Source organism: Cololabis saira, unplaced genomic scaffold (genome assembly GCF_033807715.1).
Source record: "Cololabis saira isolate AMF1-May2022 unplaced genomic scaffold, fColSai1.1 scf026, whole genome shotgun sequence".
Taxonomy (NCBI): Eukaryota; Metazoa; Chordata; class Actinopteri; order Beloniformes; family Belonidae; genus Cololabis; species Cololabis saira.
This window is the reverse complement of record NW_026906190.1, coordinates 442,509-466,500: the sequence shown is the minus strand read 5'-3', so window position 1 is coordinate 466,500 and position 23,992 is coordinate 442,509. Positions and strand designations below refer to the sequence as shown.

At 45.8% G+C, this 23,992-nt stretch overlaps 53 non-coding genes and 4 pseudogenes across 53 annotated transcripts; all 57 read left to right on the top strand.

The window, feature by feature from the left end:
• Positions 1-50: 50 nt before the first annotated feature.
• On the top strand, positions 51-169 carry LOC133426630 (5S ribosomal RNA). Its single transcript, XR_009771921.1, has one exon. It is a non-coding gene; the product is annotated as a 5S ribosomal RNA (ribosomal RNA).
• Positions 170-386: 217 nt separating this feature from the next.
• LOC133426707 (5S ribosomal RNA) lies at positions 387-505 on the top strand. The gene has a single exon (XR_009771997.1). It is a non-coding gene; the product is annotated as a 5S ribosomal RNA (ribosomal RNA).
• A 199-nt stretch (positions 506-704) lies between these two features.
• On the top strand, positions 705-823 carry LOC133426464 (5S ribosomal RNA). Its single transcript, XR_009771787.1, has one exon. It is a non-coding gene; the product is annotated as a 5S ribosomal RNA (ribosomal RNA).
• Positions 824-1,022: 199 nt separating this feature from the next.
• Positions 1,023-1,141, top strand: LOC133426390 (5S ribosomal RNA). The gene has a single exon (XR_009771718.1). It is a non-coding gene; the product is annotated as a 5S ribosomal RNA (ribosomal RNA).
• Positions 1,142-1,358: 217 nt separating this feature from the next.
• On the top strand, positions 1,359-1,477 carry LOC133426624 (5S ribosomal RNA). The gene has a single exon (XR_009771915.1). It is a non-coding gene; the product is annotated as a 5S ribosomal RNA (ribosomal RNA).
• Positions 1,478-1,676: 199 nt separating this feature from the next.
• On the top strand, positions 1,677-1,795 carry LOC133426526 (5S ribosomal RNA; annotated as a pseudogene).
• A 217-nt stretch (positions 1,796-2,012) lies between these two features.
• Positions 2,013-2,131, top strand: LOC133426380 (5S ribosomal RNA). Its single transcript, XR_009771709.1, has one exon. It is a non-coding gene; the product is annotated as a 5S ribosomal RNA (ribosomal RNA).
• A 199-nt stretch (positions 2,132-2,330) lies between these two features.
• On the top strand, positions 2,331-2,449 carry LOC133426378 (5S ribosomal RNA). The gene has a single exon (XR_009771707.1). It is a non-coding gene; the product is annotated as a 5S ribosomal RNA (ribosomal RNA).
• A 199-nt stretch (positions 2,450-2,648) lies between these two features.
• Positions 2,649-2,767, top strand: LOC133426629 (5S ribosomal RNA). Its single transcript, XR_009771920.1, has one exon. It is a non-coding gene; the product is annotated as a 5S ribosomal RNA (ribosomal RNA).
• A 217-nt stretch (positions 2,768-2,984) lies between these two features.
• On the top strand, positions 2,985-3,103 carry LOC133426942 (5S ribosomal RNA). The gene has a single exon (XR_009772222.1). It is a non-coding gene; the product is annotated as a 5S ribosomal RNA (ribosomal RNA).
• A 199-nt stretch (positions 3,104-3,302) lies between these two features.
• On the top strand, positions 3,303-3,421 carry LOC133426500 (5S ribosomal RNA). The gene has a single exon (XR_009771819.1). It is a non-coding gene; the product is annotated as a 5S ribosomal RNA (ribosomal RNA).
• Positions 3,422-3,620: 199 nt separating this feature from the next.
• LOC133426389 (5S ribosomal RNA) lies at positions 3,621-3,739 on the top strand. The gene has a single exon (XR_009771717.1). It is a non-coding gene; the product is annotated as a 5S ribosomal RNA (ribosomal RNA).
• Positions 3,740-3,956: 217 nt separating this feature from the next.
• On the top strand, positions 3,957-4,075 carry LOC133426369 (5S ribosomal RNA). The gene has a single exon (XR_009771698.1). It is a non-coding gene; the product is annotated as a 5S ribosomal RNA (ribosomal RNA).
• Positions 4,076-4,274: 199 nt separating this feature from the next.
• LOC133426525 (5S ribosomal RNA) lies at positions 4,275-4,393 on the top strand (annotated as a pseudogene).
• Positions 4,394-4,610: 217 nt separating this feature from the next.
• On the top strand, positions 4,611-4,729 carry LOC133426357 (5S ribosomal RNA). Its single transcript, XR_009771687.1, has one exon. It is a non-coding gene; the product is annotated as a 5S ribosomal RNA (ribosomal RNA).
• A 199-nt stretch (positions 4,730-4,928) lies between these two features.
• LOC133426377 (5S ribosomal RNA) lies at positions 4,929-5,047 on the top strand. Its single transcript, XR_009771706.1, has one exon. It is a non-coding gene; the product is annotated as a 5S ribosomal RNA (ribosomal RNA).
• Positions 5,048-5,246: 199 nt separating this feature from the next.
• Positions 5,247-5,365, top strand: LOC133426628 (5S ribosomal RNA). Its single transcript, XR_009771919.1, has one exon. It is a non-coding gene; the product is annotated as a 5S ribosomal RNA (ribosomal RNA).
• A 217-nt stretch (positions 5,366-5,582) lies between these two features.
• LOC133426706 (5S ribosomal RNA) lies at positions 5,583-5,701 on the top strand. Its single transcript, XR_009771996.1, has one exon. It is a non-coding gene; the product is annotated as a 5S ribosomal RNA (ribosomal RNA).
• A 199-nt stretch (positions 5,702-5,900) lies between these two features.
• On the top strand, positions 5,901-6,019 carry LOC133426462 (5S ribosomal RNA). The gene has a single exon (XR_009771785.1). It is a non-coding gene; the product is annotated as a 5S ribosomal RNA (ribosomal RNA).
• Positions 6,020-6,218: 199 nt separating this feature from the next.
• Positions 6,219-6,337, top strand: LOC133426355 (5S ribosomal RNA). Its single transcript, XR_009771685.1, has one exon. It is a non-coding gene; the product is annotated as a 5S ribosomal RNA (ribosomal RNA).
• A 217-nt stretch (positions 6,338-6,554) lies between these two features.
• LOC133426346 (5S ribosomal RNA) lies at positions 6,555-6,673 on the top strand. The gene has a single exon (XR_009771676.1). It is a non-coding gene; the product is annotated as a 5S ribosomal RNA (ribosomal RNA).
• Positions 6,674-6,872: 199 nt separating this feature from the next.
• LOC133427028 (5S ribosomal RNA) lies at positions 6,873-6,991 on the top strand. Its single transcript, XR_009772303.1, has one exon. It is a non-coding gene; the product is annotated as a 5S ribosomal RNA (ribosomal RNA).
• A 217-nt stretch (positions 6,992-7,208) lies between these two features.
• On the top strand, positions 7,209-7,327 carry LOC133427030 (5S ribosomal RNA). Its single transcript, XR_009772305.1, has one exon. It is a non-coding gene; the product is annotated as a 5S ribosomal RNA (ribosomal RNA).
• A 199-nt stretch (positions 7,328-7,526) lies between these two features.
• On the top strand, positions 7,527-7,645 carry LOC133426652 (5S ribosomal RNA). The gene has a single exon (XR_009771942.1). It is a non-coding gene; the product is annotated as a 5S ribosomal RNA (ribosomal RNA).
• Positions 7,646-7,862: 217 nt separating this feature from the next.
• LOC133426694 (5S ribosomal RNA) lies at positions 7,863-7,981 on the top strand. The gene has a single exon (XR_009771984.1). It is a non-coding gene; the product is annotated as a 5S ribosomal RNA (ribosomal RNA).
• Positions 7,982-8,180: 199 nt separating this feature from the next.
• Positions 8,181-8,299, top strand: LOC133427019 (5S ribosomal RNA). The gene has a single exon (XR_009772294.1). It is a non-coding gene; the product is annotated as a 5S ribosomal RNA (ribosomal RNA).
• Positions 8,300-8,498: 199 nt separating this feature from the next.
• Positions 8,499-8,617, top strand: LOC133426843 (5S ribosomal RNA). Its single transcript, XR_009772128.1, has one exon. It is a non-coding gene; the product is annotated as a 5S ribosomal RNA (ribosomal RNA).
• A 198-nt stretch (positions 8,618-8,815) lies between these two features.
• Positions 8,816-8,934, top strand: LOC133426654 (5S ribosomal RNA). Its single transcript, XR_009771944.1, has one exon. It is a non-coding gene; the product is annotated as a 5S ribosomal RNA (ribosomal RNA).
• Positions 8,935-9,133: 199 nt separating this feature from the next.
• LOC133426645 (5S ribosomal RNA) lies at positions 9,134-9,252 on the top strand. The gene has a single exon (XR_009771935.1). It is a non-coding gene; the product is annotated as a 5S ribosomal RNA (ribosomal RNA).
• A 199-nt stretch (positions 9,253-9,451) lies between these two features.
• Positions 9,452-9,570, top strand: LOC133426929 (5S ribosomal RNA). Its single transcript, XR_009772209.1, has one exon. It is a non-coding gene; the product is annotated as a 5S ribosomal RNA (ribosomal RNA).
• A 199-nt stretch (positions 9,571-9,769) lies between these two features.
• On the top strand, positions 9,770-9,888 carry LOC133426644 (5S ribosomal RNA). The gene has a single exon (XR_009771934.1). It is a non-coding gene; the product is annotated as a 5S ribosomal RNA (ribosomal RNA).
• A 199-nt stretch (positions 9,889-10,087) lies between these two features.
• On the top strand, positions 10,088-10,206 carry LOC133426928 (5S ribosomal RNA). The gene has a single exon (XR_009772208.1). It is a non-coding gene; the product is annotated as a 5S ribosomal RNA (ribosomal RNA).
• Positions 10,207-10,405: 199 nt separating this feature from the next.
• Positions 10,406-10,524, top strand: LOC133426749 (5S ribosomal RNA). Its single transcript, XR_009772038.1, has one exon. It is a non-coding gene; the product is annotated as a 5S ribosomal RNA (ribosomal RNA).
• A 199-nt stretch (positions 10,525-10,723) lies between these two features.
• Positions 10,724-10,842, top strand: LOC133426512 (5S ribosomal RNA; annotated as a pseudogene).
• A 217-nt stretch (positions 10,843-11,059) lies between these two features.
• On the top strand, positions 11,060-11,178 carry LOC133427007 (5S ribosomal RNA). The gene has a single exon (XR_009772283.1). It is a non-coding gene; the product is annotated as a 5S ribosomal RNA (ribosomal RNA).
• Positions 11,179-11,377: 199 nt separating this feature from the next.
• LOC133426531 (5S ribosomal RNA) lies at positions 11,378-11,496 on the top strand (annotated as a pseudogene).
• Positions 11,497-11,713: 217 nt separating this feature from the next.
• On the top strand, positions 11,714-11,832 carry LOC133426996 (5S ribosomal RNA). The gene has a single exon (XR_009772272.1). It is a non-coding gene; the product is annotated as a 5S ribosomal RNA (ribosomal RNA).
• A 199-nt stretch (positions 11,833-12,031) lies between these two features.
• LOC133426376 (5S ribosomal RNA) lies at positions 12,032-12,150 on the top strand. The gene has a single exon (XR_009771705.1). It is a non-coding gene; the product is annotated as a 5S ribosomal RNA (ribosomal RNA).
• Positions 12,151-12,349: 199 nt separating this feature from the next.
• On the top strand, positions 12,350-12,468 carry LOC133426675 (5S ribosomal RNA). The gene has a single exon (XR_009771965.1). It is a non-coding gene; the product is annotated as a 5S ribosomal RNA (ribosomal RNA).
• A 217-nt stretch (positions 12,469-12,685) lies between these two features.
• LOC133426705 (5S ribosomal RNA) lies at positions 12,686-12,804 on the top strand. The gene has a single exon (XR_009771995.1). It is a non-coding gene; the product is annotated as a 5S ribosomal RNA (ribosomal RNA).
• A 199-nt stretch (positions 12,805-13,003) lies between these two features.
• Positions 13,004-13,122, top strand: LOC133426460 (5S ribosomal RNA). Its single transcript, XR_009771784.1, has one exon. It is a non-coding gene; the product is annotated as a 5S ribosomal RNA (ribosomal RNA).
• Positions 13,123-13,321: 199 nt separating this feature from the next.
• LOC133426388 (5S ribosomal RNA) lies at positions 13,322-13,440 on the top strand. Its single transcript, XR_009771716.1, has one exon. It is a non-coding gene; the product is annotated as a 5S ribosomal RNA (ribosomal RNA).
• Positions 13,441-13,657: 217 nt separating this feature from the next.
• On the top strand, positions 13,658-13,776 carry LOC133426984 (5S ribosomal RNA). Its single transcript, XR_009772261.1, has one exon. It is a non-coding gene; the product is annotated as a 5S ribosomal RNA (ribosomal RNA).
• Positions 13,777-13,975: 199 nt separating this feature from the next.
• On the top strand, positions 13,976-14,094 carry LOC133426734 (5S ribosomal RNA). The gene has a single exon (XR_009772024.1). It is a non-coding gene; the product is annotated as a 5S ribosomal RNA (ribosomal RNA).
• Positions 14,095-14,293: 199 nt separating this feature from the next.
• On the top strand, positions 14,294-14,412 carry LOC133427027 (5S ribosomal RNA). Its single transcript, XR_009772302.1, has one exon. It is a non-coding gene; the product is annotated as a 5S ribosomal RNA (ribosomal RNA).
• A 217-nt stretch (positions 14,413-14,629) lies between these two features.
• LOC133426971 (5S ribosomal RNA) lies at positions 14,630-14,748 on the top strand. Its single transcript, XR_009772249.1, has one exon. It is a non-coding gene; the product is annotated as a 5S ribosomal RNA (ribosomal RNA).
• Positions 14,749-14,947: 199 nt separating this feature from the next.
• On the top strand, positions 14,948-15,066 carry LOC133426651 (5S ribosomal RNA). The gene has a single exon (XR_009771941.1). It is a non-coding gene; the product is annotated as a 5S ribosomal RNA (ribosomal RNA).
• A 217-nt stretch (positions 15,067-15,283) lies between these two features.
• On the top strand, positions 15,284-15,402 carry LOC133426692 (5S ribosomal RNA). The gene has a single exon (XR_009771982.1). It is a non-coding gene; the product is annotated as a 5S ribosomal RNA (ribosomal RNA).
• Positions 15,403-15,601: 199 nt separating this feature from the next.
• LOC133426959 (5S ribosomal RNA) lies at positions 15,602-15,720 on the top strand. Its single transcript, XR_009772238.1, has one exon. It is a non-coding gene; the product is annotated as a 5S ribosomal RNA (ribosomal RNA).
• A 199-nt stretch (positions 15,721-15,919) lies between these two features.
• Positions 15,920-16,038, top strand: LOC133426841 (5S ribosomal RNA). Its single transcript, XR_009772126.1, has one exon. It is a non-coding gene; the product is annotated as a 5S ribosomal RNA (ribosomal RNA).
• A 198-nt stretch (positions 16,039-16,236) lies between these two features.
• LOC133426653 (5S ribosomal RNA) lies at positions 16,237-16,355 on the top strand. Its single transcript, XR_009771943.1, has one exon. It is a non-coding gene; the product is annotated as a 5S ribosomal RNA (ribosomal RNA).
• Positions 16,356-16,554: 199 nt separating this feature from the next.
• LOC133426643 (5S ribosomal RNA) lies at positions 16,555-16,673 on the top strand. The gene has a single exon (XR_009771933.1). It is a non-coding gene; the product is annotated as a 5S ribosomal RNA (ribosomal RNA).
• A 199-nt stretch (positions 16,674-16,872) lies between these two features.
• On the top strand, positions 16,873-16,991 carry LOC133426927 (5S ribosomal RNA). The gene has a single exon (XR_009772207.1). It is a non-coding gene; the product is annotated as a 5S ribosomal RNA (ribosomal RNA).
• Positions 16,992-17,190: 199 nt separating this feature from the next.
• Positions 17,191-17,309, top strand: LOC133426642 (5S ribosomal RNA). Its single transcript, XR_009771932.1, has one exon. It is a non-coding gene; the product is annotated as a 5S ribosomal RNA (ribosomal RNA).
• Positions 17,310-17,508: 199 nt separating this feature from the next.
• Positions 17,509-17,627, top strand: LOC133426926 (5S ribosomal RNA). Its single transcript, XR_009772206.1, has one exon. It is a non-coding gene; the product is annotated as a 5S ribosomal RNA (ribosomal RNA).
• A 199-nt stretch (positions 17,628-17,826) lies between these two features.
• Positions 17,827-17,945, top strand: LOC133426748 (5S ribosomal RNA). Its single transcript, XR_009772037.1, has one exon. It is a non-coding gene; the product is annotated as a 5S ribosomal RNA (ribosomal RNA).
• A 199-nt stretch (positions 17,946-18,144) lies between these two features.
• On the top strand, positions 18,145-18,263 carry LOC133426880 (5S ribosomal RNA). The gene has a single exon (XR_009772163.1). It is a non-coding gene; the product is annotated as a 5S ribosomal RNA (ribosomal RNA).
• Positions 18,264-23,992: the final 5,729 nt, after the last annotated feature.

The window sequence follows — 23,992 nt, the reverse complement described above, 5'->3', positions numbered from 1 at the left end:
TATGACTTATCTTCAACTCCATATGAGAGGTATTTCAAGCTGCAGCTTCTGCTTACAGCCATACCAGCCTGGATGCGCCCGATCTCGTCTGATCTCGGAAGCTAAGCAGGGTCGGGCCTGGTTAGTACTTGGATGGGAGACCGCCTGGGAATACCAGGTGCTGTAAGCTTTTTCAACCAGCAGAGAGCGCTCTCGCTTAATCTACCCACACATATTTCAACGTGGTAACAGCGACAGCTCACGTCCTAAAGTGTTTTTCACATGGTTAAGGCACTTTAACTCCAACAAATATGCGCTTCTAAATTATTATCACCAACAAATCAATGACTTATATTATATGACTTATCTTCAACTCCATATAAGAGGTATTTCAAGCTGCAGCTTCAGCTTACGGCCATACCAGCCTGGATGCGCCCGATCTCGTCTGATCTCGGAAGCTAAGCAGGGTCGGGCCTGGTTAGTACTTGGATGGGAGACCGCCTGGGAATATCAGGTGCTGTAAGCTTTTTCAACCAGCAGAGAGCGCTCTCGCTTAATCTACCCACACATATTTCAACGTGGTAACAGCGACAGCTCACGTCCTAAAGTGTTTTGCACATGGTTAAGGCACTTTAACTCCAACAAATAAAACCAACAAATCAATGACTTATATTCTATGACTTATCTTCAACTCCATATAAGAGGTATTTCAAGCAGCAGATTCTGCTTACGGCCATACCAGCCTGGATGCGCCCGATCTCGTCTGATCTCGGAAGCTAAGCAGGGTCCGGCCTGGTTAGTACTTGGATGGGAGACCGCCTGGTAATACCAGGTGCTGTAAGCTTTTTCAACCAGCAGAGAGCGCTCTCGCTTAATCTACCCACACATATTTCAACGTGGTAACAGCGACAGCTCACGTCCTAAAGTGTTTTGCACATGGTTAAGGCACTTTAACTCCAACAAATAAAACCAACAAATCAATGACTTATATTCTATGACTTATCTTCAACTCCATATAAGAGGTATGTCAAGCTGCAGCTTCTGCTTACGGCCATACCAGCCTGGATGCGCCAGATCTCGTCTGATCTCGGAAGCTAAGCAGGGTCGGGCGTGGTTAGTACTTGGATGGGAGACCGCCTGGGAATACCAGGTGCTGTAAGCTTTTTCAACCAGCAGAGAGCGCTCTCGCTTAATCTACCCACACAAATTTCAACGTGGTAACAGCGACAGCTCACGTCCTAAAGTGTTTTGCACATGGTTAAGGCACTTTAACTCCAACAAATAAGCGCTTCTAAATTATTATCACCAACAAATCAATGACTTATATTATATGACTTATCTTCAACTCCATATAAGAGGTATTTCAAGCTGCAGCTTCAGCTTACGGCCATACCGGCCTGGATGCGCCCGATCTCGTCTGATCTCGGAAGCTAAGCAGGGTCGGGCCTGGTTAGTACTTGGATGGGAGACCGCCTGGGAATACCAGGTGCTGTAAGCTTTTTCAACCAGCAGAGAGCGCTCTCGCTTAATCTACCCACACATATTTCAACGTGGTAACAGCGACAGCTCACGTCCTAAAGTGTTTTGCACATGGTTAAGGCACTTTAACTCCAACAAATAAAACCAACAAATCAATGACTTATATTCTATGACTTATCTTCAACTCCATATAAGAGGTATGTCAAGCTGCAGCTTCTGCTTACGGCCATACCAGCCTGGATGCGCCAGATCTCGTCTGATCTCGGAAGCTAAGCAGGGTCGGGCGTGGTTAGTACTTGGATGGGAGACCGCCTGGAAATACCAGGTGCTGTAACCTTTTTCAACCAGCAGAGAGCGCTCTCGCTTAATCTACCCACACAAATTTCAACGTGGTAACAGCGACAGCTCACGTCCTAAAGTGTTTTGCACATGGTTAAGGCACTTTAACTCCAACAAATAAGCGCTTCTAAATTATTATCACCAACAAATCAATGACTTATATTATATGACTTATCTTCAACTCCATATAAGAGGTATTTCAAGCTGCAGCTTCAGCTTACGGCCATACCAGCCTGGATGCGCCCGATCTCGTCTGATCTCGGAAGCTAAGCAGGGTCGGGCCTGGTTAGTACTTGGATGGGAGACCGCCTGGGAATACCAGGTGCTGTAAGCTTTTTCAACCAGCAGAGAGCGCTCTCGCTTAATCTACCCACACATATTTCAACGTGGTAACAGCGACAGCTCACGTCCTAAAGTGTTTTGCACAAGGTTAAGGCACTTTAACTCCAACAAATAAAACCAACAAATCAATGACTTATATTCTATGACTTATCTTCAACTCCATATAAGAGGTATTTCAAGCAGCAGCTTCTGCTTACGGCCATACCAGCCTGGAAGCGCCAGATCTCGTCTGATCTCGGAAGCTAAGCAGGGTCGGGCCTGGTTAGTACTTGGATGGGAGACCGCCTGGGAATACCAGTTGCTGTAAGCTTTTTCAACCAGCAGAGAGCGCTCTCGCTTAATCTACCCACACATATTTCAACGTGGTAACAGCGACAGCTCACGTCCTAAAGTGTTTTGCACATGGTTAAGGCACTTTAACTCCAACAAATAAAACCAACAAATCAATAACTTATATTCTATGACTTATCTTCAACTCCATATGAGAGGTATTTCAAGCTGCAGCTTCTGCTTACAGCCATACCAGCCTGGATGCGCCCGATCTCGTCTGATCTCGGAAGCTAAGCAGGGTCGGGCCTGGTTAGTACTTGGATGGGAGACCGCCTGGGAATACCAGGTGCTGTAAGCTTTTTCAACCAGCAGAGAGCGCTCTCGCTTAATCTACCCACACATATTTCAACGTGGTAACAGCGACAGCTCACGTCCTAAAGTGTTTTTCACATGGTTAAGGCACTTTAACTCCAACAAATATGCGCTTCTAAATTATTATCACCAACAAATCAATGACTTATATTATATGACTTATCTTCAACTCCATATAAGAGGTATTTCAAGCTGCAGCTTCAGCTTACGGCCATACCAGCCTGGATGCGCCCGATCTCGTCTGATCTCGGAAGCTAAGCAGGGTCGGGCCTGGTTAGTACTTGGATGGGAGACCGCCTGGTAATACCAGGTGCTGTAAGCTTTTTCAACCAGCAGAGAGCGCTCTCGCTTAATCTACCCACACATATTTCAACGTGGTAACAGCGACAGCTCACGTCCTAAAGTGTTTTGCACATGGTTAAGGCACTTTAACTCCAACAAATAAAACCAACAAATCAATGACTTATATTCTATGACTTATCTTCAACTCCATATAAGAGGTATGTCAAGCTGCAGCTTCTGCTTACGGCCATACCAGCCTGGATGCGCCAGATCTCGTCTGATCTCGGAAGCTAAGCAGGGTCGGGCGTGGTTAGTACTTGGATGGGAGACCGCCTGGTAATACCAGGTGCTGTAAGCTTTTTCAACCAGCAGAGAGCGCTCTCGCTTAATCTACCCACACATATTTCAACGTGGTAACAGCGACAGCTCACGTCCTAAAGTGTTTTGCACATGGTTAAGGCACTTTAACTCCAACAAATAAAACCAACAAATCAATGACTTATATTCTATGACTTATCTTCAACTCCATATAAGAGGTATGTCAAGCTGCAGCTTCTGCTTACGGCCATACCAGCCTGGATGCGCCAGATCTCGTCTGATCTCGGAAGCTAAGCAGGGTCGGGCGTGGTTAGTACTTGGATGGGAGACCGCCTGGGAATACCAGGTGCTGTAAGCTTTTTCAACCAGCAGAGAGCGCTCTCGCTTAATCTACCCACACAAATTTCAACGTGGTAACAGCGACAGCTCACGTCCTAAAGTGTTTTGCACATGGTTAAGGCACTTTAACTCCAACAAATAAGCGCTTCTAAATTATTATCACCAACAAATCAATGACTTATATTATATGACTTATCTTCAACTCCATATAAGAGGTATTTCAAGCTGCAGCTTCAGCTTACGGCCATACCAGCCTGGATGCGCCCGATCTCGTCTGATCTCGGAAGCTAAGCAGGGTCGGGCCTGGTTAGTACTTGGATGGGAGACCGCCTGGGAATACCAGGTGCTGTAAGCTTTTTCAACCAGCAGAGAGCGCTCTCGCTTAATCTACCCACACATATTTCAACGTGGTAACAGCGACAGCTCACGTCCTAAAGTGTTTTGCACATGGTTAAGGCACTTTAACTCCAACAAATAAAACCAACAAATCAATGACTTATATTCTATGACTTATCTTCAACTCCATATAAGAGGTATGTCAAGCTGCAGCTTCTGCTTACGGCCATACCAGCCTGGATGCGCCAGATCTCGTCTGATCTCGGAAGCTAAGCAGGGTCGGGCGTGGTTAGTACTTGGATGGGAGACCGCCTGGAAATACCAGGTGCTGTAACCTTTTTCAACCAGCAGAGAGCGCTCTCGCTTAATCTACCCACACAAATTTCAACGTGGTAACAGCGACAGCTCACGTCCTAAAGTGTTTTGCACATGGTTAAGGCACTTTAACTCCAACAAATAAGCGCTTCTAAATTATTATCACCAACAAATCAATGACTTATATTATATGACTTATCTTCAACTCCATATAAGAGGTATTTCAAGCTGCAGCTTCAGCTTACGGCCATACCAGCCTGGATGCGCCCGATCTCGTCTGATCTCGGAAGCTAAGCAGGGTCGGGCCTGGTTAGTACTTGGATGGGAGACCGCCTGGGAATACCAGGTGCTGTAAGCTTTTTCAACCAGCAGAGAGCGCTCTCGCTTAATCTACCCACACATATTTCAACGTGGTAACAGCGACAGCTCACGTCCTAAAGTGTTTTGCACAAGGTTAAGGCACTTTAACTCCAACAAATAAAACCAACAAATCAATGACTTATATTCTATGACTTATCTTCAACTCCATATAAGAGGTATTTCAAGCAGCAGCTTCTGCTTACGGCCATACCAGCCTGGAAGCGCCAGATCTCGTCTGATCTCGGAAGCTAAGCAGGGTCGGGCCTGGTTAGTACTTGGATGGGAGACCGCCTGGGAATACCAGTTGCTGTAAGCTTTTTCAACCAGCAGAGAGCGCTCTCGCTTAATCTACCCACACATATTTCAACGTGGGAACAGCGACAGCTCACGTCCTAAAGTGTTTTGCACATGGTTAAGGCACTTTAACTCCAACAAATAAAACCAACAAATCAATAACTTATATTCTATGACTTATCTTCAACTCCATATGAGAGGTATTTCAAGCTGCAGCTTCTGCTTACAGCCATACCAGCCTGGATGCGCCCGATCTCGTCTGATCTCGGAAGCTAAGCAGGGTCGGGCCTGGTTAGTACTTGGATGGGAGACCGCCTGGGAATACCAGGTGCTGTAAGCTTTTTCAACCAGCAGAGAGCGCTCTCGCTTAATCTACCCACACATATTTCAACGTGGTAACAGCGACAGCTCACGTCCTAAAGTGTTTTTCACATGGTTAAGGCACTTTAACTCCAACAAATATGCGCTTCTAAATTATTATCACCAACAAATCAATGACTTATATTATATGACTTATCTTCAACTCCATATAAGAGGTATTTCAAGCTGCAGCTTCAGCTTACGGCCATACCAGCCTGGATGCGCCCGATCTCGTCTGATCTCGGAAGCTAAGCAGGGTCGGGCCTGGTTAGTACTTGGATGGGAGACCGCCTGGGAATATCAGGTGCTGTAAGCTTTTTCAACCAGCAGAGAGCGCTCTCGCTTAATCTACCCACACATATTTCAACGTGGTAACAGCGACAGCTCACGTCCTAAAGTGTTTTGCACATGGTTAAGGCACTTTAACTCCAACAAATAAAACCAACAAATCAATGACTTATATTCTATGACTTATCTTCAACTCCATATAAGAGGTATTTCAAGCAGCAGATTCTGCTTACGGCCATACCAGCCTGGATGCGCCCGATCTCGTCTGATCTCGGAAGCTAAGCAGGGTCCGGCCTGGTTAGTACTTGGATGGGAGACCGCCTGGTAATACCAGGTGCTGTAAGCTTTTTCAACCAGCAGAGAGCGCTCTCGCTTAATCTACCCACACATATTTCAACGTGGTAACAGCGACAGCTCACGTCCTAAAGTGTTTTGCACATGGTTAAGGCACTTTAACTCCAACAAATAAAACCAACAAATCAATGACTTATATTCTATGACTTATCTTCAACTCCATATAAGAGGTATGTCAAGCTGCAGCTTCTGCTTACGGCCATACCAGCCTGGATGCGCCAGATCTCGTCTGATCTCGGAAGCTAAGCAGGGTCGGGCGTGGTTAGTACTTGGATGGGTGACCGCCTGGGAATACCAGGTGCTGTAAGCTTTTTCAACCAGCAGAGAGCGCTCTCGCTTAATCTACCCACACAAATTTCAACGTGGTAACAGCGACAGCTCACGTCCTAAAGTGTTTTGCACATGGTTAAGGCACTTTAACTCCAACAAATAAGCGCTTCTAAATTATTATCACCAACAAATCAATGACTTATATTATATGACTTATCTTCAACTCCATATAAGAGGTATTTCAAGCTGCAGCTTCAGCTTACGGCCATACCAGCCTGGATGCGCCCGATCTCGTCTGATCTCGGAAGCTAAGCAGGGTCGGGCCTGGTTAGTACTTGGATGGGAGACCGCCTGGGAATACCAGGTGCTGTAAGCTTTTTCAACCAGCAGAGAGCGCTCTCGCTTAATCTACCCACACATATTTCAACGTGGTAACAGCGACAGCTCACGTCCTAAAGTGTTTTGCACATGGTTAAGGCACTTTAACTCCAACAAATAAAACCAACAAATCAATGACTTATATTCTATGACTTATCTTCAACTCCATATAAGAGGTATTTCAAGCTGCAGCTTCTGCTTACGGCCATACCAGCCTGGATGCGCCCGATCTCGTCTGATCTTGGAAGCTAAGCAGTGTCGGGCCTGGTTAGTACTTGGATGGGAGACCGCCTGGGAATACCAGGTGCTGTAAGCTTTTTCAACCAGCAGAGAGCGGTCTCGCTTAATCTACCCACACAAATTTCAACGTGGTAACAGCGACAGCTCACGTCCTAAAGTGTTTTGCACATGGTTAAGGCACTTTAACTCCAACAAATAAGCGCTTCTAAATTATTATCACCAACAAATCAATGACTCATATTATATGACTTATCTTCAACTCCATATAAGAGGTATTTCAAGCTGCAGCTTCTGCTTACGGCCATACCAGCCTGGATGCGCCCGATCTCGTCTGATCTCGGAAGCTAAGCAGGGTCGGGCCTGGTTAGTACTTGGATGGGAGACCGCCTGGGAATACCAGGTGCTGTAAGCTTTTTCAACCTGCAGAGAGCGCTCTCGCTTAATCTACCCACACATATTTCAACGTGGTAACAGCGACAGCTCACGTCCTAAAGTGTTTTGCACATGGTTAAGGCACTTTAACTCCAACAAATAAAACCAACAAATCAATGACTTATATGCTATGACTTATCTTCAACTCCATATAAGAGGTATTTCAAGCTGCAGCTTCTGCTTACGGCCATACCAGCCTGGATGCGCCCGATCTTGTCTGATCTCGGAAGCTAAGCAGGTTCGGGCCTGGTTAGTACTTGGATGGGAGACCGCCTGGGAATACCAGGTGCTGTAAGCTTTTTCAACCAGCAGAGAACGCTCTCGCTTAATCTAGCCACACATATTTCAACGTGGTAACAGCGACAGCTCACGTCCTAAAGTGTTTTTCACATGGTTAAGGCACGCTAACTCCAACAAATAAGCGCTTCTAAATTATTATCACCAACAAATCAATGACTTATATTCTATGACTTATCTTCAACTCCATATAAGAGGTATTTCAAGCTGCAGCTTCTGCTTATGGCCATACCAGCCTGGATGCGCCCGATCTCGTCTGATCTCGGAAGCTAAGCAGGGTCGGGCCTGGTTAGTACTTGGATGGGAGACCGCCTGGGAATACCAGGTGCTGTAAGCTTTTTCAACCAGCAGAGAGCGCTCTCGCTTAATCTACCCACACATATTTCAACGTGGTAACAGCGACAGCTCACGTCCTAAAGTGTTTTGCACATGGTTAAGGCACTTTAACTCCAACAAATAAAACCAACAAATCAATGACTTATATTCTATGACTTATCTTCAACTCCATATAAGAGGTATTTCAAGCTGCAGCTTCTGCTTACGGCCATACCAGCCTGGATGCGCCCGATCTCGTCTGATCTCGGAAGCTAAGCAGGGTCGGGCCTGGTTAGTACTTGGATGGGAGACCGCCTGGGAATACCAGGTGCTGTAAGCTTTTTCAACCAGCAGAGAGCGCTCTCGCTTAATCTACCCACACAAATTTCAACGTGGTAACAGCGACAGCTCACGTCCTAAAGTGTTTTGCACATGGTTAAGGCACTTTAACTCCGACAAATAAAACCAACAAATCAATGACTTATATTCTATGACTTATCTTCAACTCCATATAAGAGGTATTTCAAACAGCAGCTTCTGCTTACGGCCATACCAGCCTGGATGCGCCCGATCTCGTCTGATCTCGGAAGCTAAGCAAGGTCGGGCCTGGTTAGTACTTGGATGGGAGACCGCCTGGGAATACCAGGTGCTGTAAGCATTTTCAACCAGCAGAGAGCGCTCTGGCTTAATCTACCCACACATATTTCAACTTAGTAACAGCGACAGCTCACGTCCAAAAGTGTTTTGCACATGGTTAAGGCACTTTAACTCCAACAAATAAAACCAACAAATCAATGACTTATATTCTATGATTATCTTCAACTCCATATAAGAGGTATTTCAAGCTGCAGTTTCAGCTTACGGCCATACCAGCCTGGATGCGCCCGATCTCGTCTGATCTCGGAAGCTAAGCAGGGTCGGGCCTGGTTAGTACTTGGATGGGAGACCGCCTGGGAATACCAGGTGCTGTAAGCATTTTCAACCAGCAGAGAGCGCTCTCGCTTAATCTACCCACACATATTTCAACGTGGTAACAGCGACAGCTCACGTCCTAAAGTGTTTTGCACATGGTTAAGGCACTTTAACTCCAACAAATAAAACCAACAAATCAATGACTTATATTCTATGACTTATCTTCAACTCCATATAAGAGGTATTTCAAGCTGCAGCTTCTGCTTACGGCCATACCAGCCTGGATGCGCCCGATCTCGTCTGATCTCGGAAGCTAAGCAGGGTCGGGCCTGGTTAGTACTTGGATGGGGGACCGCCTGGGAATACCAGGTGCTGTAAGCTTTTCCAACCAGCAGAGAGCGCTCTCGCTTAATCTACCCACACATATTTCAACGTGGTAACAGCGACAGCTCATGTCCTAAAGTGTTTTGCACATGGTTAAGGCACTTTAACTCCAACAAATAAAACCAACAAATCAATGACTTATATTCTATGACTTATCTTCAACTCCATATAAGAGGTATTTCAAGCTGCAGCTTCTGCTTACGGCCATACCAGCCTGGATGCGCCCGATCTCGTCTGATCTCGGAAGCTAAGCAGGGTCGGGCCTTGTTAGTACTTGGATGGGAGACCGCCTGGGAATACCAGGTGCTGTAAGCTTTTTCAACCAGCAGAGAGCGCTCACGCTTAATCTACCCACACATATTTCAACGTGGTAACAGCGACAGCTCACGTCCTAAAGTGTTTTGCACATGGTTAAGGCACTTTAACTCCAACAAATAAAACCAACAAATCAATTACTTATATTCTATGACTTATCTTCAACTCCATATCAGAGGTATTTCAAGCTGCAGCTTCTGCTTACGGCCATACCAGCCTGGATGCGCCCGATCTCGTCTGATCTCGGAAGCTAAGCAGGGTCGGGCCTGGTTAGTACTTGGATGGGGGACCGCCTGGGAATACCAGGTGCTGTAAGCTTTTCCAACCAGCAGAGAGCGCTCTCGCTTAATCTACCCACACATATTTCAACGTGGTAACAGCGACAGCTCATGTCCTAAAGTGTTTTGCACATGGTTAAGGCACTTTAACTCCAACAAATAAAACCAACAAATCAATGACTTATATTCTATGACTTATCTTCAACTCCATATAAGAGGTATTTCAAGCTGCAGCTTCTGCTTACGGCCATACCAGCCTGGATGCGCCCGATCTCGTCTGATCTCGGAAGCTAAGCAGGGTCGGGCCTTGTTAGTACTTGGATGGGAGACCGCCTGGGAATACCAGGTGCTGTAAGCTTTTTCAACCAGCAGAGAGCGCTCACGCTTAATCTACCCACACATATTTCAACGTGGTAACAGCGACAGCTCACGTCCTAAAGTGTTTTGCACATGGTTAAGGCACTTTAACTCCAACAAATAAAACCAACAAATCAATTACTTATATTCTATGACTTATCTTCAACTCCATATCAGAGGTATTTCAAGCTGCAGCTTCTGCTTACGGCCATACCAGCCTGGATGCACCAGATCTCGTCTGATCTCGGAAGCTAAGCAGGGTCGGGCCTGGTTAGTACTTGGATGGGAGACCGCCTGGGAATACCAGGTGCTGTAAGCTTTTTCAACCAGCAGAGAACGGTCTCGCTTAATCTAGCCACACATATTCCAACGTGGTAACAGCGACAGCTCACGTCCTAAAGTGTTTTGCACATGGTTAAGGCACTTTAACTCCAACAAATAAAACCAACAAATCAATGACTTATATTCTATGACTTATCTTCAACTCCATATAAGAGGTATGTCAAGCTGCAGCTTCTGCTTACGGCCATACCAGCCTGGATGCGCCACATCTCGTCTGATCTCGGAAGCTAAGCAGGGTCGGGCGTGGTTAGTACTTGGATGGGAGACCGCCTGGGAATACCAGGTGCTGTAAGCTTTTTCAACCAGCAGAGAGCGCTCTCGCTTAATCTACCCACACAAATTTCAACGTGGTAACAGCGACAGCTCACGTCCTAAAGTGTTTTGCACATGGTTAAGGCACTTTAACTCCAACAAATAAGCGCTTCTAAATTATTATCACCAACAAATCAATGACTTATATTATATGACTTATCTTCAACTCCATATAAGAGGTATTTCAAGCTGCAGCTTCAGCTTACGGCCATACCAGCCTGGATGCGCCCGATCTCGTCTGATCTCGGAAGCTAAGCAGGGTCGGGCCTGGTTAGTACTTGGATGGGAGACCGCCTGGGAATACCAGGTGCTGTAAGCTTTTTCAACCAGCAGAGAGCGCTCTCGCTTAATCTACCCACACATATTTCAACGTGGTAACAGCGACAGCTCACGTCCTAAAGTGTTTTGCACATGGTTAAGGCACTTTAACTCCAACAAATAAAACCAACAAATCAATGACTTATATTCTATGACTTATCTTCAACTCCATATAAGAGGTATGTCAAGCTGCAGCTTCTGCTTACGGCCATACCAGCCTGGATGCGCCAGATCTCGTCTGATCTCGGAAGCTAAGCAGGGTCGGGCGTGGTTAGTACTTGGATGGGAGACTGCCTGGAAATACCAGGTGCTGTAACCTTTTTCAACCAGCAGAGAGCGCTCTCGCTTAATCTACCCACACAAATTTCAACGTGGTAACAGCGACAGCTCACGTCCTAAAGTGTTTTGCACATGGTTAAGGCACTTTAACTCCAACAAATAAGCGCTTCTAAATTATTATCACCAACAAATCAATGACTTATATTATATGACTTATCTTCAACTCCATATAAGAGGTATTTCAAGCTGCAGCTTCAGCTTACGGCCATACCAGCCTGGATGCGCCCGATCTCGTCTGATCTCGGAAGCTAAGCAGGGTCGGGCCTGGTTAGTACTTGGATGGGAGACCGCCTGGGAATACCAGGTGCTGTAAGCTTTTTCAACCAGCAGAGAGCGCTCTCGCTTAATCTACCCACACATATTTCAACGTGGTAACAGCGACAGCTCACGTCCTAAAGTGTTTTGCACAAGGTTAAGGCACTTTAACTCCAACAAATAAAACCAACAAATCAATGACTTATATTCTATGACTTATCTTCAACTCCATATAAGAGGTATTTCAAGCAGCAGCTTCTGCTTACGGCCATACCAGCCTGGAAGCGCCAGATCTCGTCTGATCTCGGAAGCTAAGCAGGGTCGGGCCTGGTTAGTACTTGGATGGGAGACCGCCTGGGAATACCAGTTGCTGTAAGCTTTTTCAACCAGCAGAGAGCGCTCTCGCTTAATCTACCCACACATATTTCAACGTGGTAACAGCGACAGCTCACGTCCTAAAGTGTTTTGCACATGGTTAAGGCACTTTAACTCCAACAAATAAAACCAACAAATCAATAACTTATATTCTATGACTTATCTTCAACTCCATATGAGAGGTATTTCAAGCTGCAGCTTCTGCTTACAGCCATACCAGCCTGGATGCGCCCGATCTCGTCTGATCTCGGAAGCTAAGCAGGGTCGGGCCTGGTTAGTACTTGGATGGGAGACCGCGTGGGAATACCAGGTGCTGTAAGCTTTTTCAACCAGCAGAGAGCGCTCTCGCTTAATCTACCCACACATATTTCAACGTGGTAACAGCGACAGCTCACGTCCTAAAGTGTTTTTCACATGGTTAAGGCACTTTAACTCCAACAAATATGCGCTTCTAAATTATTATCACCAACAAATCAATGACTTATATTATATGACTTATCTTCAACTCCATATAAGAGGTATTTCAAGCTGCAGCTTCAGCTTACGGCCATACCAGCCTGGATGCGCCCGATCTCGTCTGATCTCGGAAGCTAAGCAGGGTCGGGCCTGGTTAGTACTTGGATGGGAGACCGCCTGGGAATATCAGGTGCTGTAAGCTTTTTCAACCAGCAGAGAGCGCTCTCGCTTAATCTACCCACACATATTTCAACGTGGTAACAGCGACAGCTCACGTCCTAAAGTGTTTTGCACATGGTTAAGGCACTTTAACTCCAACAAATAAAACCAACAAATCAATGACTTATATTCTATGACTTATCTTCAACTCCATATAAGAGGTATTTCAAGCAGCAGATTCTGCTTACGGCCATACCAGCCTGGATGCGCCCGATCTCGTCTGATCTCGGAAGCTAAGCAGGGTCCGGCCTGGTTAGTACTTGGATGGGAGACCGCCTGGTAATACCAGGTGCTGTAAGCTTTTTCAACCAGCAGAGAGCGCTCTCGCTTAATCTACCCACACATATTTCAACGTGGTAACAGCGACAGCTCACGTCCTAAAGTGTTTTGCACATGGTTAAGGCACTTTAACTCCAACAAATAAAACCAACAAATCAATGACTTATATTCTATGACTTATCTTCAACTCCATATAAGAGGTATGTCAAGCTGCAGCTTCTGCTTACGGCCATACCAGCCTGGATGCGCCAGATCTCGTCTGATCTCGGAAGCTAAGCAGGGTCGGGCGTGGTTAGTACTTGGATGGGAGACCGCCTGGGAATACCAGGTGCTGTAAGCTTTTTCAACCAGCAGAGAGCGCTCTCGCTTAATCTACCCACACAAATTTCAACGTGGTAACAGCGACAGCTCACGTCCTAAAGTGTTTTGCACATGGTTAAGGCACTTTAACTCCAACAAATAAGCGCTTCTAAATTATTATCACCAACAAATCAATGACTTATATTATATGACTTATCTTCAACTCCATATAAGAGGTATTTCAAGCTGCAGCTTCAGCTTACGGCCATACCAGCCTGGATGCGCCCGATCTCGTCTGATCTCGGAAGCTAAGCAGGGTCGGGCCTGGTTAGTACTTGGATGGGAGACCGCCTGGGAATACCAGGTGCTGTAAGCTTTTTCAACCAGCAGAGAGCGCTCTCGCTTAATCTACCCACACATATTTCAACGTGGTAACAGCGACAGCTCACGTCCTAAAGTGTTTTGCACATGGTTAAGGCACTTTAACTCCAACAAATAAAACCAACAAATCAATGACTTATATTCTATGACTTATCTTCAACTCCATATAAGAGGTATTTCAAGCTGCAGCTTCTGCTTACGGCCATACCAGCCTGGATGCGCCCGATCTCGTCTGATCTCGGAAGCTAAGCAGGGTCGGGCCTGGTTAGTACTTGGATGGGAGACCGCCTGTGAATACCAGGTGCTGTAAGCTTTTTCAACCAGCAGAGAGCGCTCTCGCTTAATCTACCCACACATATTTCAACGTGGTAACAGCGACAGCTCACGTCCTAAAGTGTTTTGCACATGGTTAAGGCACTTTAACTCCAACAAATAAAACCAACAAATCAATGACTTATATTCTATGACTTATCTTCAACTCCATATAAGAGGTATTTCAAGCTGCAGCTTCTGCTTACGGCCATACCAGCCTGGATGCGCCCGATCTCGTCTGATCTTGGAAGCTAAGCAGTGTCGGGCCTGGTTAGTACTTGGATGGGAGACCGCCTGGGAATACCAGGTGCTGTAAGCTTTTTCAACCAGCAGAGAGCGGTCTCGCTTAATCTACCCACACAAATTTCAACGTGGTAACAGCGACAGCTCACGTCCTAAAGTGTTTTGCACATGGTTAAGGCACTTTAACTCCAACAAATAAGCGCTTCTAAATTATTATCACCAACAAATCAATGACTCATATTATATGACTTATCTTCAACTCCATATAAGAGGTATTTCAAGCTGCAGCTTCTGCTTACGGCCATACCAGCCTGGATGCGCCCGATCTCGTCTGATCTCGGAAGCTAAGCAGGGTCGGGCCTGGTTAGTACTTGGATGGGAGACCGCCTGGGAATACCAGGTGCTGTAAGCTTTTTCAACCTGCAGAGAGCGCTCTCGCTTAATCTACCCACACATATTTCAACGTGGTAACAGCGACAGCTCACGTCCTAAAGTGTTTTGCACATGGTTAAGGCACTTTAACTCCAACAAATAAAACCAACAAATCAATGACTTATATGCTATGACTTATCTTCAACTCCATATAAGAGGTATTTCAAGCTGCAGCTTCTGCTTACGGCCATACCAGCCTGGATGCGCCCGATCTTGTCTGATCTCGGAAGCTAAGCAGGTTCGGGCCTGGTTAGTACTTGGATGGGAGACCGCCTGGGAATACCAGGTGCTGTAAGCTTTTTCAACCAGCAGAGAACGCTCTCGCTTAATCTAGCCACACATATTTCAACGTGGTAACAGCGACAGCTCACGTCCTAAAGTGTTTTTCACATGGTTAAGGCACGCTAACTCCAACAAATAAGCGCTTCTAAATTATTATCACCAACAAATCAATGACTTATATTCTATGACTTATCTTCAACTCCATATAAGAGGTATTTCAAGCTGCAGCTTCTGCTTATGGCCATACCAGCCTGGATGCGCCCGATCTCGTCTGATCTCGGAAGCTAAGCAGGGTCGGGCCTGGTTAGTACTTGGATGGGAGACCGCCTGGGAATACCAGGTGCTGTAAGCTTTTTCAACCAGCAGAGAGCGCTCTCGCTTAATCTACCCACACATATTTCAACGTGGTAACAGCGACAGCTCACGTCCTAAAGTGTTTTGCACATGGTTAAGGCACTTTAACTCCAACAAATAAAACCAACAAATCAATGACTTATATTCTATGACTTATCTTCAACTCCATATAAGAGGTATTTCAAGCTGCAGCTTCTGCTTACGGCCATACCAGCCTGGATGCGCCCGATCTCGTCTGATCTCGGAAGCTAAGCAGGGTCGGGCCTGGTTAGTACTTGGATGGGAGACCGCCTGGGAATACCAGGTGCTGTAAGCTTTTTCAACCAGCAGAGAGCGCTCTCGCTTAATCTACCCACACAAATTTCAACGTGGTAACAGCGACAGCTCACGTCCTAAAGTGTTTTGCACATGGTTAAGGCACTTTAACTCCGACAAATAAAACCAACAAATCAATGACTTATATTCTATGACTTATCTTCAACTCCATATAAGAGGTATTTCAAACAGCAGCTTCTGCTTACGGCCATACCAGCCTGGATGCGCCCGATCTCGTCTGATCTCGGAAGCTAAGCAAGGTCGGGCCTGGTTAGTACTTGGATGGGAGACCGCCTGGGAATACCAGGTGCTGTAAGCATTTTCAACCAGCAGAGAGCGCTCTGGCTTAATCTACCCACACATATTTCAACTTAGTAACAGCGACAGCTCACGTCCAAAAGTGTTTTGCACATGGTTAAGGCACTTTAACTCCAACAAATAAAACCAACAAATCAATGACTTATATTCTATGATTATCTTCAACTCCATATAAGAGGTATTTCAAGCTGCAGTTTCAGCTTACGGCCATACCAGCCTGGATGCGCCCGATCTCGTCTGATCTCGGAAGCTAAGCAGGGTCGGGCCTGGTTAGTACTTGGATGGGAGACCGCCTGGGAATACCAGGTGCTGTAAGCATTTTCAACCAGCAGAGAGCGCTCTCGCTTAATCTACCCACACATATTTCAACGTGGTAACAGCGACAGCTCACGTCCTAAAGTGTTTTGCACATGGTTAAGGCACTTTAACTCCAACAAATAAAACCAACAAATCAATGACTTATATTCTATGACTTATCTTCAACTCCATATAAGAGGTATTTCAAGCTGCAGCTTCTGCTTACGGCCATACCAGCCTGGATGCGCCCGATCTCGTCTGATCTCGGAAGCTAAGCAGGGTCGGGCCTGGTTAGTACTTGGATGGGGGACCGCCTGGGAATACCAGGTGCTGTAAGCTTTTCCAACCAGCAGAGAGCGCTCTCGCTTAATCTACCCACACATATTTCAACGTGGTAACAGCGACAGCTCATGTCCTAAAGTGTTTTGCACATGGTTAAGGCACTTTAACTCCAACAAATAAAACCAACAAATCAATGACTTATATTCTATGACTTATCTTCAACTCCATATAAGAGGTATTTCAAGCTGCAGCTTCTGCTTACGGCCATACCAGCCTGGATGCGCCCGATCTCGTCTGATCTCGGAAGCTAAGCAGGGTCGGGCCTTGTTAGTACTTGGATGGGAGACCGCCTGGGAATACCAGGTGCTGTAAGCTTTTTCAACCAGCAGAGAGCGCTCACGCTTAATCTACCCACACATATTTCAACGTGGTAACAGCGACAGCTCACGTCCTAAAGTGTTTTGCACATGGTTAAGGCACTTTAACTCCAACAAATAAAACCAACAAATCAATTACTTATATTCTATGACTTATCTTCAACTCCATATCAGAGGTATTTCAAGCTGCAGCTTCTGCTTACGGCCATACCAGCCTGGATGCGCCCGATCTCGTCTGATCTCGGAAGCTAAGCAGGGTCGGGCCTGGTTAGTACTTGGATGGGGGACCGCCTGGGAATACCAGGTGCTGTAAGCTTTTCCAACCAGCAGAGAGCGCTCTCGCTTAATCTACCCACACATATTTCAACGTGGTAACAGCGACAGCTCATGTCCTAAAGTGTTTTGCACATGGTTAAGGCACTTTAACTCCAACAAATAAAACCAACAAATCAATGACTTATATTCTATGACTTATCTTCAACTCCATATAAGAGGTATTTCAAGCTGCAGCTTCTGCTTACGGCCATACCAGCCTGGATGCGCCCGATCTCGTCTGATCTCGGAAGCTAAGCAGGGTCGGGCCTTGTTAGTACTTGGATGGGAGACCGCCTGGGAATACCAGGTGCTGTAAGCTTTTTCAACCAGCAGAGAGCGCTCACGCTTAATCTACCCACACATATTTCAACGTGGTAACAGCGACAGCTCACGTCCTAAAGTGTTTTGCACATGGTTAAGGCACTTTAACTCCAACAAATAAAACCAACAAATCAATTACTTATATTCTATGACTTATCTTCAACTCCATATCAGAGGTATTTCAAGCTGCAGCTTCTGCTTACGGCCATACCAGCCTGGATGCACCAGATCTCGTCTGATCTCGGAAGCTAAGCAGGGTCGGGCCTGGTTAGTACTTGGATGGGAGACCGCCTGGGAATACCAGGTGCTGTAAGCTTTTTCAACCAGCAGAGAACGGTCTCGCTTAATCTAGCCACACATATTCCAACGTGGTAACAGCGACAGCTCACGTCCTAAAGTGTTTTGCACATGGTTAAGGCACTTTAACTCCAACAAATAAAACCAACAAATCAATGACTTATATTATATGACTTATCTTCAACTCCATATAAGAGGTATTTCAAGCTGCAACTTCAGCTTACGGCCATACCAGCCTGGATGCGCTCGATCTCGTCTGATCTCGGAAGCTAAGCAAGGTAGGGCCTGGTTAGTACTTGGATGGGAGACCGCCTGGGAATACCAGGTGCTGTAAGCTTTTTCAACCAGCAGAGAGCGCTCTCGCTTAATCTACCCACACATATTTCAACGTGGTAACAGCGACAGCTCACGTCCTAAAGTGTTTTGCACATGGTTAAGGCACTTTAACTCCAACAAATAAGCGCTTCTAAATTATTATCACCAACAAATCAATGACTTATATTATATGACTTATCTTCAACTCCATATAAGAGGTATTTCAAGCTGCAGCTTCTGCTAACGGCCATACCAGCCTGGATGCGCTCTGACTTCCTGTTTGTGCAGGAAGTGTGACGTGGCAGTTTGTTTGAGCAAGACACCAGGGAGCACGTGGTGGAGGAAGGAGAAGGAAAGATCAGGCCACAAACTTCCTGAAAAGAGAGTGGAGGAACCACCCCCCCCCCCCCCCAGCAGCTTCGCTGTTTGGGGGGAGTTTGTAACGGACGGACGACATGGCTTTGAACAATGGCAAACGGAATGCAGACAATGAGAAGGTCGACCGAACCTATGAGAAGGATCTGACTATTGAGGTGGAAATAGAGGGGGAGGACAAACTTTCGACAATGGATTTGCTGAGGATAACAAAAGAGAAATGCGGAATAGTAATTGGGTGCAGGTTCAAGACGCCCCGGAAGTACGAACTGACTATGAAAGATGCGGCTGGGAAAGAAAGATTAATGGAGGGTTTGAGAGTCGGAAACAATACGATCACCGCCAGAGAGATAAACAACATCGAGATGGTGGTATCATTCATGTCGTTGCCAGTTTACATCACGGACGGAGAAATTCTGGACAAACTGGCACTTTGGGGTGTGTCTGCCGTCTCCCCTATAAAGAGGAGGGTGTGGCCTGGGACTGACATCGCGGAAGGCACTCGCTTTGTCAGAGTGAGATTCCCCTAGGGAGTATCATCGCTGCCTTACTCCACAAAGTTCGAAACATTACAGGGCATGGATCACTTTAGAGTGATCCATGACAAACAAGTTAAAGTGTGTAGACTGTGCATCCAACCGGGACACATTATGAGGGAGTGTCCGGACTTCCACTGCTATAAATGCCTGAAACAAGGACACTTTGCGAGGGAGTGCGTGGAGGAGTTCCATGCAGAAGTTGATGAGGAGGAGGAGGTGGAAGAGGAGATGAGGGAAGCACTGGCAGGGGACGGAGATGAACGGGAGGAGACCCCGTCACCGGCCGAGAGGGAGCAGGAGAGGGAGAAGCTGCTGGCTGAGGGAGTGGAGACGGAGGATGGGCGTGGCCCCCAGACTGCGGAGCCGGAGGCGGTCGGAAGGCTGGAGGTGAGCCGCAGCGCAGCTGCGCCCCATCAGTCCATGGAGGACGTGGGTATCGGGAGCAGCATGGACGAAGTGATGATGGAGGGAATCGGCTCGTCGGTGGAGGAGAATATTGGGGGGGAGGTGGTTGTGGTTCCACCACCCGATGTCCATGCCACTCGCCCCAGGGACAGATCCCCTCATTCGGCAGGCGCCAGAGTCGGCAGTGATCGCACGGGGGGGGTCCTGACGAGGGGAAGAGGTAGAGCCGGCAGCGGAGTCAGGACCAGAGGGGGTCTTTCCTCTAGTTCTGTACCTGTGAGGGATGAGAACCTGGCAGGAAGTGAACCAGCTGATGACTCCCAGGTATCACTTGAATCTTCTGAGGGGGAGGACACAGATCTCAGTGCGGTATTTATTAACAAATTGAAGAGGAAGGCGAAAGTGAAGAAGGGGTTAAGTGTGAAAAAATAGTGTTTATGGGTTCTTGTCTATATATTTTGCTTGAGTTTTGTTCATTTCTCTTTTTCTTTTTTTCATCATGACGTTAAGTTTTTCTTCTCTAAACGCCAATGGCTTGAGAACAGGAAATAAGTTACAAAGGGTGATCAATTTATGTAGCACAGACATCATATGTCTGCAAGAAACACGATGGGATGAGGAGGTGGTGAAAATGGTAAGGAAATTTTGGCCAGGGCTTCTTTTTTATAGTAACGGAACTACGACTGCAAGGGGGGTGGCAATACTTTTCAAAAGAAATACAGCATCCAATGTGAAACAGTGCCACATGGACACAGAGGGAAGAGTGGTGGGGATCGAATTTTATGTGCAGAAGGTTTTCTTTAAGTTATTTTGTGTTTATGCCCCCAACATAGAGAAGGACAGGAATCTTTTTTTCGATAGTCTTGAGCCTTGCTACACGGGAAACTGTATCATTATAGGGGATATGAATGTCTGGTTAGATAGACTAGATGCATCAAAAAACACTATGTTTGGGACTGATGCATCTAGGAGGAAGCTGCTGATGCTGAATGGGATGTATGATATTATAGATAAATGGAGGTGGGAAAACCCTGATAAGAGGGAGTTCTCCCGACGACAGGTGGTATTGGGTGTATTAAAGCAAAGTAGAATTGATATGTGTCTAGTAGCGAAAAGTATAATGAACTATGTCGGCACACTAACATATAATTTTAATACCATAAGTGACCACGCAAACATCATGGGGACGATAAAAGTAGGGGAAAGAGGGAGGGGTGGGGGAGTATGGTGCCTTAATAATAGCTTGCTTAGGGATAATAAATATAAACATAGGATACGAGAATATTTAAAAGCCATGTCCGACAATCAAGGCATGTTAGATGATACGGGTCGATGGTGGGAACAAGTTAAAAAAGGAATTAAGGCAATAAGCCTTAAATATGCTAAACACAAGAATGCATATAAAAAGAGAAGGGTAAAAGAAATAAAACTATTAATAGATACTGAACTAGAGAGGGCAGATAATGATGCCGGTTGGAAAGTGGACAACTTATTGAAGTTAAAACATACGCTCCATACATATGAAGTAGAAGATTGTGATGGCGCTATTATTCGAAGCAAAGCCAGATACGCTGTGGAGGGGGAAAAAAACACAGCTTTCTTTCTGGGAATGGAAAGACAGAAACAAGAAAAGAATTATATAGATGAACTTGAAAAAGATAATGGTGATCGGGTGAATGACATTACGGAAATCTGCAGTGTGGTTGAAGACTATTACAGATGCCTCTTTACGGAGGAGGAAAATGATGATGAGTGCATGAAAAGAATACTTGACACTGTGTCCGCAAAGCTCTCCAGTGAGCATGCTGATTGCTGCGACAGGGATATAACGACTCAGGAAGTGATGGAAGCTATAATGGGTGGAAAGTCCAATAAGAGCCCCGGCTCCGATGGCCTGACCTACGAGTTCTATAAAGAGTTCATTGATTTTTTAGCCCCCATCTTGGTGACTGTAATACAGAATATTGAAAGAACACAGCAAGTACCTCATTCCATGACACTCAGCATCATCACGATCATATATAAAAATAAAGGTAGCAAACTCAAATTAGAAAACTTCAGACCCATCAGTCTGCTAAACACAGACTACAAAATATTGGCAAAAGTGTTGGGCAGTAGAATCGGGAAAATAATAAATACAATTGTGGCACCGACACAGGCATATGGGATACCGGGTAGGGACATCAGCGACACCATAATAACAGTTAGAGATGTAATTCATCATATGAACACGAACGGAGAAGGAGGGATTGTTTTGGGGGTCGACCTAAATAAAGCTTTTGACCGAGTAAATCACAATTTTCTCCTCAGCACTTTAAAACGGTTTGGGTTTGGAAGTAGAATGATTACGTGGGTTGAATTACTATACAAAAACGCAAAGAGCCAAGTCAAGTGCAATGGGTTCCTAACAAACACTTTTCCATTACAGCGTTCTGTTAGGCAGGGATGTCCCATGTCCTCCCTCCTATATAGTTTATCTGTTGAACCCTTAGCAACGTTCATAAATAGTAACAATAACATTAGGGGGATTGAACTACCGGGAGGAGGGAGGGTTACCATGTTGCAATACGCAGATGATACAACAATAACAGTTCAGAATGCAGACAGTGTACAAGAGGTAATAAACCATATTGAGATTTATGGCAGAGCGTCTGGGGCGAAAATTAACATAGGGAAATCGGAAATTCTATATGTGGGTAAGGACAATAATAACCGGTGCAAACTCAACTTTAAAATAGCAGAAGACCAGATCAAAGTATTGGGGATTTATCTAGGAGTGAATGAGAAGGCAGCCAGAGATTATACGTGGACAGGGGTAATAAATAGAATAAAAAGAACAATTAAAGCTGCAAGCAGCGATGAACGGGCCCTCGCACTCACGGCCACCGCCCCCCATAAGCATATCAGAAACGATACCACCCACAACTTCCTATGTCAAACCATTCAAAAGTTATAGCAGAAAAAAGGGACAACCAATCAGAAGAAGGGGCGGGGCTAGTTCAGGCCAATGAAGGTCAAGGACTCATTACAGAGTCCCATGACACCACCCACGACTCTCTATGTCAAAACATTCAAATGTTATATCATGAAATAGGGACAACCAATCAGAAGAAGGGGCGGGGCTAATTTTCACCAATTATGGTCAAGGGCTCTATACCGAGTCCCATGACACCACCCACGACTCTTTATGTCAAACCATTCAAAAGTTATGGCAGAGAAAAGTATTCTAGGGGGCGCTGTTGAGCCGTTAGGCCACGCCCATTAATGCAAACCATGAAATATCAAATGTATCGCCAAGCCTGGCTTGCATGTAAAATTTGGTGACTTCTGGAGAACTATCAATTATGGACCAATCAGATGAAGGGGACGCGCGCTTTTTCGCATCTAGCGTCGCCACGGTAACACTTTTGAAAGAGAAAAGTAATGCGCGTAGTCGCAAGATGAAGACGCACATTTTGATGTATAACACAACTGGGTGCACGTTACGGTTCGGGCCGTATTAATTGCCGAAGGAATAGCATAAATTGCGCCAAAATTACACAATAAATTAAAAATGGCTGACTTCCTGTTCGGTTTCCGGGGGGCGCTGTTGAGCCATTTTGCCACGCCCATTAATTTAACCATAAAATATCAAATTTATCGCCAGGCCTGCCTTGCATGCAAAATTTGGTGACTTTTGGCGAACTATCAAATATGGACCAATCAGATGAAGGGGGGCGCGCCTTATGGCGTCTAGCGTCACCACGGTAACACTTTTGAAAGAGAAAAGTAATGCGCGTAGTCGCAGGATAGAGACGCACATTTTGATGTATAACACATCTGGGTGCACGTTACGGTTCGGGCCGTATTAATTCTCGAAGGAATGGCTCATATTGCTCCAAAATTACGCGATTAATTCAGAATGTTCAAAATGGCCGACTTCCTGTTCGGTTTCGGCCATGGCGCCAAGAGACTTTTCTTTAAGTTGCGACATGATACAGGTGTGTACCGATTTTCGTTCATGTACGTCACACCGTATTCTGGGGCTTTGAGGCACAAAGTTTTTTCGGTCTGAACCAACCAGATGAAGGGTGGGCGCGCTTTTTGGTGTCTAGCGTCGCCACGGTAACGCTTTTGAAAGAGAAAAGTAATGCGTGTTGTCGCAGGATGAAGACGCACATTTTGATGTATAACACACTTGGGGGCACGTTACGGTTCGGGCCGTATTAACTGCCGAAGGAATGGCATAAATTGCGCCAAAGTGACACGATTAATTCAAAATGGCTGACTTCCTGTTCGGTTTCGGCCATGTCGCCAAGAGACTTTTCTTTAAGTTGTGTACTGATACAGGTGTGTAGCGATTTTCGTGCATGTACGTCAAACCGTATTGTGGGGCTTGAGCCACAAAGTTTTCCGGGGGGCGCTGTTGAGCCATTTTGCCACGCCCATTAAT